Here is a 12,422-nt window from a genome sequence, read left to right on the forward strand (position 1 = left end):
TTTCTTTAATTATTGTGAGCTGCCCAGAGCCAGGTGTTTGATGGTGTTAAAGGTGATAAGATTTATTATGGTTCGTTGCACAGTCAGCCAGATGTTCAGACTGGGTCTAACATTTTTATCCACCTATGGAGTCCTTCCCAAGGACCTGTGACAGGCAGATGTTTTTGGCAGATGTTGTTTGATGGTGTTAAAAGTATAATTGCCGGATGCAAACCGTTCCCAGTAAAGCTGCCTTTTGCAATTGACTGATGGTGAATTTGTCAGTGCTGGTGATGTTGAAGTGATGCTCCAGAAGTTTTGGGATTGCACCCAAGGTGCCTATTACCTTTGCTTTCGTTTGCCACGGTTGTTCTATTTCTACAGGTAGTCCTCGACTTCTGATTTCTGAGCCCCGAATTTCTGATGCTAAGCGAGACAGTTAAGTGAATTTTGCCCCATTTTATGACCCTTCTTGTCACAGTTAAGTGAATCGTTGCAGTTAAGTTAGTATAACAGTTGCTAAGTGAATTTGGCTTCCCCAGCAACTTTGCTTGTCAGAAGGTCGCAAAAGGTGACCAAATGATCTTGGGACACTGCACCCGCCGTAAATACAAGTCAGTTGCCAAGTGCCTGAATTTTGATCACGTGACCATAGAGATTGTAATGGTCGTAAGTGTGAATAATGGTCTTAAGTCACTTTTTTCCGTGCTGTGTAACTTTGAACGGTCACTAAACAAACTGTTGTAAGTTGAGGACTACCTGTATTTGCAAGCCTTATTATTATTATGGTTCACTGCACAATCAGCCAGGTGTTCAGCCTGAACGTGGCATTTTTGTCTGCCTAGCAAGCCCTTCCCAATGACCTGGGATAGACAGGTGTAGGTGTTTCATGATGTTAAAGGTCTTGTCACAGGATGGAAGCTGTTCCGGGCAAAGCTGCCATCTGCAATGGACTGGTGATGATTTTAGCAGTGCTGGTGATGCTCAAGTGGTACTCCAGATGTTTTGGGATTGCACCCAAGGGGCCAATTACTATTGGTGCTCCCTTTGCTTTCTTTGGCCACAGTTGTTCTATTTCTGTTTGCAGCTCTTTGTATTGTGTTAACTTCTCCAGTTCTTTCTCTTCTCTTCTGCTCTCTCCAGGTACTGCAATATCCACTACCCAGACTTCTTTCTTCTTTCTTTTTTCTTTTTAACAGGTTATTTATATATTTTCATATTACACATATAAGTGCTTAGTGAAGAGCTTATTGTCTGGAACAGTTTATTTTTATACAATAATACTTTCCCCACTCCTAATTTCTATCTCTACTGTCCAACCATATAATAATAATAATAATAATAATAATAATAATAATAATAATAATAATAATAATAATAATAATAATAATAATAATAATTTTATTTCTATACCGCCCTTCTCCCGAAGGACTCAGGGCGGTGTACAGCCAATTTAAAAACACAAGACACAACAATGATTAAAATTTAAAATAATTAAATAGATTTGGCTGGTTTAAAACCCCAAAAATTTAAAATACCCCAATTTAAAATCATTATGTTGATAGCCCGGCCTGGCGGAACAACAGGGTCATTTATAAAACAAGTCCCATGTTTGAAAATATTCTGTGTCTTCTTTTACTTTTACTTTTAATATCAATCTATCCATTTCTGCACAATCCAATTTTTTTAAAGTTACATCATCCTCTGTGGGCATTTCCTCAATTTTCCAGTACTGTGCATGTACTCTTTCTTATCAACAGTTGTTAAATCTGGGTTGTTATTTGGCAGGTGCCTGTCAAATCCCCAAGCCCTTTAGCTTCTTTACTATCTATCACTTTTTCTACCATGTGTTCCATTATTATTCACAAACCAGCAGCCCCCAGTGTTCCTTGAGGGTTAGAATATGGGGCATAAATATAATGGAGGTTCCTGTTTAGCCATGAATAAAGCCTTTGAGTTTCCTTGCACTAAAAGTCCTCTTTAGTGTGCTTTGTGGTTGGCTACTACAAGGTTGCTCTCAGGATTAAATTAGGTGGGGAGAGGCCTATCTTTGCTACTTTGAGCTGCCTGAGAAAAGGGAGAGGATGAAACCTAACCAGTTTCTTTCTCTCTGGGCACTGGCATCTAATGATGGAGAAGGATACACTTTAAAGCATTTGAAATGATTTTCTTAGATCTAAGGGGAAAATTCCTAATAGTTAAAGCAATCAACCAATAGAACAGAAGTTGCCTCCTGAAGTTGTGGGTGGCTTCATCACTGGAGGCTTTTAAGAAGAGACTGGACAGCCACCTGTCTGGAATGGTCTAGGGTCTCCTGCTTGAGAAGGTGGTTGGACTAGATGATGTCCAAGGTCCCTTCCAACTCTGTTATTCTGTTAATTCTGATAAAGCCAGGCATGATCTCAGTTGAGCAGCCCCCTTGAGCTGAGTAAGGACCCTCTTGCCAGGGTTGCAACTCCCAAAATGCCCAACCAAGTGGGAACTATGGGAGTTGTAGTTCTTGCACATCTGGAAGGAGAAAGGAGGCTCTGAAGCCCATTGTACAGGTCTGCCTCTGCTCTGGTGTTGCAACCGTGGGCTGCCTATGATCTGGGCCAGATTATGAACTTCACAACTGCACTGATTCACTGTGGCAAAAAAAGCTGTAAAATGGAGCAAAACTCACTTAGCAACAGGAATTTTGGGCTCCATTGTGGTCATAAGTTGAGGACAACCTGTAATTAGTGGAACGGCTTGTTTCCAGAAGTTGTGGGTGCTCCCTCACCGGAGGCTTTTAAGAAGAGACTGGACAGCCACTTGTCTGGAATGGTATAGGACACGGGTGTGAAACTCAAGGCCCGGGAGTTGGATCCGGCCCGCGGGATGCTTAAATTAGCCCACGGGGCTGCCCTGGAAACAGCAAAGGACCGGGCCATGGTGCCTCTGCCAGCAAAAACAGAGCCTCCCGAGCTCCATTTTTTCTGGCAGAGGGTTGCAGGAAGCTGTTGCAGCCGAAAACGGAGCTCAGGATCCCATTTTCACTGGCGGAGTGCTTGGGCCACCACAGGCGCCTCCGACACGAGTGACGTCGAGCTGGCCACGCCCACCCCGGCCCCCCAAAGTCCAACACAACCCTGATGCAGCCCTCAATGAAATTGAGTTTGACACCCCTGGTATAGGATCTTCTGCTTGAGCAGGGGGTTGGACTAGAAGACCTCCAAGGTCCCCTCAAACTCTATTATTCTATGTTATCTGAAATGCCCATGGGCAGTGTTCGCAGGTGCTCAGTGGGACTCTCTAGCAGTGGGGGGATGATTTAGTTAAGAAAGATGCATGTTAATTTGGCTTCTTGTAATTTTATGCTGACTTTCCCCCTGATCTTCTAGCTGCGAGCTCATCTTCCCCTTGCCAGGCTTTCACTGTGCCAGTCTTGGACTGTGACGCTGTGAGGTATGCATGCATGTCTGTAATTAAAACGGGAGAAAAAAGCTTTTGTATTGCATCTGTCAATCTCCCTTGACCTTGGCATGCCTGGAAGCCATATTTTGAAAAGGGAAGGCAGAGAATAATTGTGCAGTTTGCACTTTATCTCTTGGGCATTTAAACCTGCCCTTCCTGTGCCTTGATAATTAAATCTGAGAGCTACAATCATTTCAAGAGGACCACAGTAATTTCACCGTTGTTTCTCAAAGCAGCGGTTTATTTGTTCCCTATATTTTTTAAAAAGTGCATTGAGAACAGGATTCCAGTGGATCAGTCTAAATTAGATTTGCATTCTGTCCAGGCTCTGTCTGAGGTTGAGAATTGTGTTGGCCCTGAGCCAAACTACATACTGCAAACAAGTATTTATGGCATTGTTAGTACTGTGGTTTTATTTTTTGATTCCATTCTTCAAAAATCTCCTTCAATATTTTTATTGTTATAACATTTTGCATCATTTTATTGGCTTGTACATCTTCCCTCTTTCTAAAACATTTAGTCCCCTTTAGTGTCCAGGTTTTGAAATCACGAAATTGCTTATGTTTAATTTGTCTTGTAAAAACCAAAACAGACTCTTATTTCCCACGAGAAGCTGTTTATTCTTTATAATTCTAAAGCCTTATTGTAACGGTTTCAATATTCCAGTTTTATCTGGACCCCTTAGTCCATTTATAATAAAATCAAAATCTTATTTAGCTTTCTGCTGTTTATTTCAGATTCTTTAGATTTTACAATTAAAACTTTCTTTTGTTCAGGATTGAAGGCAAACCCACCCAGCATTTTCAGACTTGTCATTTTGGAGCTCTCTAATAGCTTAAAAGTAGTTAATGAGCAATTTGTGAAAATAATTAGAAAGTGAGATTTATGAACTTAGTGTCCTTCAAAAGGCTCTGCTGTTGTTGCAAGCAATGTGGGTGATCTCATTGTCTCCCAGTGCTCAAACCCCTGGAAAACTGTTCTCTTGCAGTCTCTTCACGAGGAGAAGCCACCTGGAACACATATGGGTGATCTCCGATCTTCTCCTTAACTGGAGAGATTCTGAAAAACTGGTCAACTCACTGATTCCTTGGTCTTTGCAGTGGTCATTGGCTCCTCTTTTGCAGGGCTGTCTTCAGTTTACCATACCTTCCTGGGAAGAAGACCGGCCCTGGCACCTTAGTTTGCATAAACAGTTTGCTCAGGGTTGTCTCAGAACCCTCTCTTGAGGCTGGAGTGATGCTGATAGGTTGCATTTATTTATACTAAGATTACTTAACCTGGGCCACAGGAACCTGGAAAACCATTTGATGGCGACATAGTTTAGATAAAGGTTTTTTTGACCACTTTGCTGCCATCTAGTGATCACTGTGCTCAGTGCATGCTAAGGTTGTTTGCTGGGCTCACCTTCAGCCTCTTTCCCATTGTTCCCAGAACCCTCTACTGTTCTGCCTTAGGCTTTCTGTAGGTTTTCTACCAGGTTTGGGTTTTTAAAGATTGAAGGTTTAACCAGGGCCTGCAGGCAGTTCCCAGGCTTTATCCAGACATCTACTCACACAAAGGCAGGGAGACGGAGATTCAAGGATTCTGCCCTTTAATATGTTGCAGTCCAAAAAGAGCAGAAAATTATAAAACTCAAGTATGTATGTAGCAGACCCAAATTCAAGCTTTTTGTCTCCTTTCCCTGCCTGTGCACCTGCTGGACTGAGGACGGTGGAGTGAGAGCAGCTCCTTTCTCAGTGGGAGTGGTGGTAGATGCCCCTACCCCTGAACTGTCTACTCAGTGGTCCTTTGAGTCAGGGGTTGTAGCCTTTCCAGCAACCATTGTCTCTGTCTTGGTAATGTTTAGGTCACTGAACTGTCCCTCTTTGTCACCCGTTCTGTTATCTGAGTGTTTCCCCTGTTTATCTAGACGATAACGGCATGGTGTAGGATGCTGATATATATTGATTGGAATTTGTTTCTACAATTTATCTCTAAGCATTACCAGATAGACCAGACAGGAAACGGGACCAGATAAACTAAACTCTGTAAGTACAGGTGGACTTCAACCTATGACCACAATTGACCCCCAAATTTCTGTTGCTGACTGAAACATTTCTTAAGTGAATTTTGCCCCATTTTATGACCTTTCTTGCCTGCAGTTGTTAAGCTAGTAACATGGTTGTTGAATGAATCTGGATTCCCCATTGCCTTTGCTTGTCAGAAGGTTGCAAAGGGAATCACATGACCCTGGGATTCTGCAACTGTCATAAATATGAGTCAGTTGCCAAGCTTCCAAATTTTGATCACATGACCATGGGGATGCTGCAATGGTTGTAAGTGTGAAAATGATCAAAAATCATTTTTTTTCAGTGCTGTTGCAACTTCAAATGGTCACTAAATTAATGTTGTAAGTCGAGGATTCCTGTACTTCTCTCCCTCATTTCCTTTACAGCCTGAGAAGTTATGGAGTGTCCCTTCTGAGTTTTTTTCTCCACCCATTATGCAGCTGTGGGCTACGCTGTCTCATATCTGACCAATCCCTATTTCTCAGTATCTCTTTGCCAGTCTCCCAAGGGCATTCTCACACACACACATACATATATATATACACACACCATTACATCACCCGCCCCTTTAGACTCACCCCCCCCCACACACACACACCTGAGTTATCAGGGGAAATTGATTGTGGGCTGTGAAAATGAAATGTAGCTGGGTCATCATTACAGTGTGGCTGCAGATGGTTACGAGATCTTGCACAAACAAAGTAAGTGGGTCTCAACGGAAAAATAAAGTGAGGTAATTGTCCTAGCTTTCAGGGTCACCTAGGCAAAGCCTGCAGAGTTTCCCTTAAAACTGGATAGGACGAAGGAGTCAAAGTTAGATCCTTTGGAGCTGTATATCAGTCAGAGCATGTATATCACGTGAGCATGGATTTTATCCAAGTCCCAGGGAAATTAGTTGCAATTATGTGGTCTATATTTTGTTTCTGTGGGCCAGGATGTAATAGGACTTTAGCTACCTAGAAGGGACAAAAATACTGGGAAACAAAAACATAGTTTTTAGTTGGCATCATTGAGAGTCTATCTAGCCCTCTTTTCACATGTTCCATCACCCCCTGTTTGGTTTCCTTGCGAATCAGACAACGTGGTTTGCTCTACTGAACAAAAGGGTGTTCCTTGTGTCAACCCCTCAAGCCTCTGCTTCACTTTGAAGGCCAGCTCTGCTCTTGGACAGAACCGCCTGCCAAAGGGGCTGGAAAACTCCCAAGAGCCATTAGGAAGCTGTTCAGTCTACCTTTGGGAAGGGAATTTTTGAATGAGCTACTTACCTTGAAAGAGATCATTCACAAGGTCAATGCCTTATTTGCAATAAAGGAAATGCTCTGCTATGCGTTATTAGGAACAGGATGGACAATAAAACAGCCAGGGTAATAATGCTTGCCAAGGATGGGTCACGCTCTTGTCAACTCAGCTAAAGAAACTTCCTAAAGAGTTTGTGAAGCTCCAAAGAAGACAACCTGACTTCACCAACTTCTCTAGCACAGGGATCTTCAAAATTCTGGGAGTTGCCAAGGTTGGAGACCCTTGCTCTAGCACATTCAGTTTTGAAATTTATAATCTGCCTGGCAAAATCATCATTTCTAAGCAAGAAGACACATTTCATAAAACACGAATGAATTGTGGAGAGAGTTATAGCTTTTCTGTTCTCGTTCAGCTATCAGGAGGGAGACTGATTGCTTTTATCCAAGATCTCAGTTGGATCCCTTGCTGGGGTTATTTTGAAATCAGCCCTTCAGCCCCTGGTCTCCTCAAGCTGCTGATCACCCACATCCTTTGAGGAAAGCATTCAAGACTTTTTAGATTTGAAAAGAATGAGCCAGAAGGGAGGCAGAGAGAATCGATGTGAAGGTTTCAATAATACCGGTAGAGCAAAGTAGGCAGAATAAGAGAATATTTTCTTCCATCACAACACAGTTTGGTGTCATCCAATATAATTAATTGGTGGTTGACTCAAAGCCACAACAACAACAACAACAACAACAACAACAACTGGTTTTTGTAATGTAGAATGCTTCTGTGGAACTATAGATTGGTCTATCAGGCTAAGCCCAAGAATAATGTGGAATAATTCAGCCAGGGTTCAGTTCTTTATTATTTACACACGGCAGTCAGCATCTTGCCAGACCAAACCCCTGACAGATATAACCTGGGAGGTTCTAGAGAGGGGCCATCCTGACCCCCTTCCTCCAGCTCCAGGCTGTGCTGCCACTTGTCTCTCTCTCCTCATCCTGGAATGTGCTCCCTCCTTCTTGGCCAATTAGGACTTCATGTTCTTCAAACGCACCACTGTGGGTACCTCTCTCTCACATGGCCTGTTCTGCCCCATGAAGGGAACGGAGTCCAGGAGGTGCCTCTGTATTTTCTGGTGGTTGCTCCAGTGTGTGGAATAGCCTCCTCCAAGCATTCGGAGTTTGTCCATCCCTTTGAGCATCCTAGAAACTGCCAAAGATGGATTTTTTTCTGGGTAACGTTCAGTTGAATAGTTATGTTCTTGGCATCTTTGAATGGTTTCATTTCAGGTTACTTGTATGGATTTCATCATCAATATTTTATCTGCCTTTATTATGCTTTATTTTTAGTGTTATAAAGATCATGTACTGGTTTATTGTTACTTGGATTAATTATTGTTTTAGTTTACATTTACTGTGGACATTTTATGAGTGTTTCTGTTGGTTGTTTTATAAGACTGTATTAACGTGAGGACATGCAAGGAGAATAAACAAACAAACTTTATGAAATCTAGGACTAAGAACCCTGTAGTAGTGGGTTAGTCTGTACCACCTGTGTGCAAATGGTTACAAGTCACTTTTTTCACTGCCGTTGTAACTTCAAATGGTCACTAAATGAACTGTTGTAAGTCGAGGACTACCTATGTTTTTCTCCCTCATTTCCTTTACCGCCTGAGAGGTTATGGAGGATCCCTTCTGAGTTTCTTTCTACACACACACACACACACACACACACACACACACACACACACACACCATTACATCACCCTCCCCTTTAGACTCAACACCCACCCCCCACTTCTGAGTTATCAGGGGAAATTGATTGTGGGCTGTGAAAATGAAATGTAGCTGGGCCCCTATTACAGTATGGCTGCAGATTATAAATTGAAGCCTACCTGTATAAGTCTTATTGTTGTTGCTGTTAGAATGGCTTTGCACGTTTCTTTACTAGCTTGTGCAAGGAAATCAATGATTTTCTGCAAGTGTTTCATTAAGGGTTTCTCTGAAGGATCCCAGAACCCTTCTGAGAGTGGGCAAGTGGGGTTTTTTGAGCAGTACTGCTCTACAAAGTGTCTTAAAGAGAGAACTCTTGGGCAAATTCATACAACCATGGAACCCCTCTGGTATTGACTTTCTCAGTTCTCCTTGATTGAAATTTCTGGGTGAGCAAAGCCACGGAGAGGCCGAGAGTGGATTTATTGAAATGAAAAGGTCTTTGCACAGGAATCCACAAAAGAATCTGGAATCCGCAGTTATGAGATAATAATTGACTTGGGAGCCAATAAAGGAAGCTCACGGCTGAAATGAATATTGCCAGGCACAGCAAGGAAAGCCAGAACAGAACATTCAACTGGCTGATGGCTATCGAGTGAAGAAGAATGCATTTCTTGTCTTATGACCACAACTGAGCCCAAAATTTCCGTTGTTAAGTGAAACATTTGTTAAATGAGTTTTGCTCCATTTTACATCCTTTCTTGCCACAGTGGTTAATTGTATCACTGCACTTGATAAGTTAGTAACACAGTTGTTAAGTAAATCTGGCTTCCCCATTGATTTTGCTTTTGTTGCAAAAGGGGATCACGTGACCTTGGGACACAGCAGCGGTCATAAGTTGGAACCACATGATCATGATCACATGATCATGGAGATGCTACAAAGACAATCAGAAGTCACTTTTTTCAGTGCCATTCTAACTTTGAAAGGTCACTAAATGAACTGTTGTAAGTCAAGGACTACCTGTACTTGGATTCGGGGAGTGCTTGGAGGGTGGCAGGTGAGAGCAGGAGGCCTTCAAGAGGCAAAGGGTTTTCAGGGCAAAACGGATTCATTTCAGCAAGTTTGGGCTGATTTTCAAGTTTCTGGGAGGGAACAGAAGAGCAAAATTAAGGCTAATGGTGGAAATAGGAAGATCCTAAGAGACAAACCCTTCTCTTCTCTGATTGTACAAAAATTCCTTAATTTTATAAAAAATAAACTGACATACAGAAGAACACAGAGAGAAATACAGGTAGTCCTCAATGTACCACAATGAAGCCCAAAGTTTATGTTGCTAAGCAAGATATTTGTTAAGTGAATTTTGCTCCATTTTACGACCTTTCTTGCCACAGTTGTTAAGTGAATCCCTCCCTGCAGTTGTTAAGTTAGTAACACAGTTGTTAACTGAATCTGACTTTGCTTATCACCAAGTTGCAAAATGTGATCATGTGATCCTGGGCCAATGAAACGGTCATAAATAAGAGTCAGGTGCCAAGCATCTGTATTCTGATCACTGGATCATAGAGAAGCTGCAACAGTTGTAAGTGTGAAAACCTGTCATAAGTTACATTTTTCAGTGCCTTTGCAACTTTGAACAGTCACTAAACGAATTGTTGTAAGCCGAGGACTACCTGTAAAGTAAACTAGAATTGTGCAAATGTTAAGTAGCCCATTTGTTGTTGAGTTCCAGCAGTGTGATTTTATTAGGCCTAACTGTCAGGCCTGGAAGGCATCTTTTGCATTGTATCTTCAGGCCTGCCACATTTAGTACTGTGGGAAACTGGGAGGGGGGGTTGTATGGAGTAGGGTAGATATCTAGGCATAATAACATTCCTTTCTCTGAGAGTCAAGGACATCTTGCCCTGCACCTGGAGAGCTGGAACTGGGAGGCATCTCCAATTGGGACCGTGCTTTGATTGGATCATGCGATGGACATGTGGATGCTGGGAAGGGTCTTGAACTTTCCTTTGGGTGGGAAAACCTGGAAGCTTTCAGATTTGGGTTTTCCCAGATGTGCCAATATGACATCTCTAATAAAATGGAACTTTGAGGAATTTCTAGCCTCGGAGTCTTCTTTCGTTGGGGGTGTTCCTTGGAACCCTGACACTGCCTTTATTTAAAACTGAATTTTATATCACTTTGAGAAACGGAGAACTCCCAATTACCTGTATGTTGTGTCGTTTTGCGTGAAGACAGAGGCAGAGAAAGTATTAAGCAATTCCGCTTTCTCCCTGCTGCCCATCACTTTCTTTCCATCTTCTCCTATTGCAAGTAGTTCTCGACTTACGACCGTTCATTTAGTGACAGTTTGAAGTTACAACCGCATTGAGAAAAGTGACTTATGACTAGTTTTCACACAACTGTTGCAGCATTCCCATGGTCACATGATTAGAATTTGGACACTTGACAACTGGCGTGTATTTATGATGGTTGCAGTGTCCCAGAGTCATGTGATCACCTTTTGTGACATGGGGAAGCCAGATTCACTTAACAACCATGTCACTAACTTAAAAACTGCAATGAATCACTTAACAGCTATGATAAGAAAGGTTGTAAAATGGGACAAAACTTAACAATTCTCTTAGGGCTCAATTGTGGTCATGTTGAGGATCACCTGTAATGGACTGATCATTTCCTTGACTTTTTTTTTTCTTGTTCAAAGTCTAAGAACCTGTCCGTGTGTGTGTTTATGTGTGTACCAGAATTTAAGTCCTGAGTTGATTTTGTCATTCTCCACATATTTCTCAAACTTAGCTTTTCATGGTTGCTATGCTGGATTTACCCAACAATCTGGCTTAGTCCCAAACTTCTTGCTTCCTACCTAGCCAACTTCAGTGTTGACATGGTCCCTCCTTTACTGTATTTAATTCTTTTTCCACCTAGACTCTGACCAGGACTCATGAGCATAATTCAGAAGTTGCAGGAGAGCAACACAAAACTAACAGTGATTTCCTGCCGAAGTTGTTGGTGGGGGGGGGGAGCATAAGGTCAGTGTAAAGCTTGAAGAAAGCTTCCTGAACATGCTCTTGGGAAGTAACAACTTTGGGACTTTGTTTCTTTGCAACTGAAAAACTCAAAGCTGAGTCAAGGAATAAGCATATTTTGTGATATTAATTCCCCTAAGTGCGCTGTTTCCTTACGTTTGCTTCTCCCAACCATCTACCCATCTACTGCAGAGCCAGGTCTCTTTTCTCCTTCCTCTTGGCCATGGCTTCCAAGTTCAGGAAGAAGAATTGCTACCAAGGCAACCGTCAGATAAGAGGGTCGTCAACCCTGGCCAAGAAAGTAACTTGAGAGAATGTCTCTGTCAAACCCTCCCTGGTTCATACGAAGCAGGAGAGAGCACAGTCAGATTTGCAAGATTATTTTACTATAGCTTTACAATACATGTAAAAAGTAAAGGTTTCCCTGTCAGTTGTGCTCATGTCTGTTTTTTGGGTGAGAGATCCAGCGTTGTCCGAAGACACTTCCAGGGCCATGTTGCCAGCATGGCTGTACACCACCCTGTTACCTTCCCACCAAAGTGGGAATCTACTCGCATTTGCATGCTTTCGAACTACTAGGTCGGCAGGAGCTTGGGCGAGGAAGCTCACCCTCTCACATGGCACTCGGGTCTCAAACCCAGGTTGTCAGTTCTCCAGCTCAGGGATCTCCAACCTTGGCAACTTTAAGACTTGTGGACTTCAACTCCCAGAGTTCCTCAGCCAGCAAAGCAAAGCTGGCTGAGGAACTCTGGGAGTTGAAGTCCACAAGTCTGAAAGTTGCCTAGGTTGGAGACCCCTGCTCCAGCTGACAAGCTCAGTGCTTACAACCACTGACCCATCACACCTCCACAATAAAAGTAGTACTGACCTAAATGGCATTAGTTTCCTAATCTGATCAATCTTGAACAACAGATGTTGAGATGGAAGAAATTAGAACGCACCCTCTTCCCCAAATATTCAAAACAAAAATGAGACAGAAAAGGATCTGTGCA

Source organism: Pituophis catenifer, unplaced genomic scaffold (assembly GCF_029215685.1).
Source record: "Pituophis catenifer annectens isolate HBS135680 unplaced genomic scaffold, rPitCat1.0.hap2 SCAF_11, whole genome shotgun sequence".
In the NCBI taxonomy this organism is placed as follows: domain Eukaryota; kingdom Metazoa; phylum Chordata; class Lepidosauria; order Squamata; family Colubridae; genus Pituophis; species Pituophis catenifer.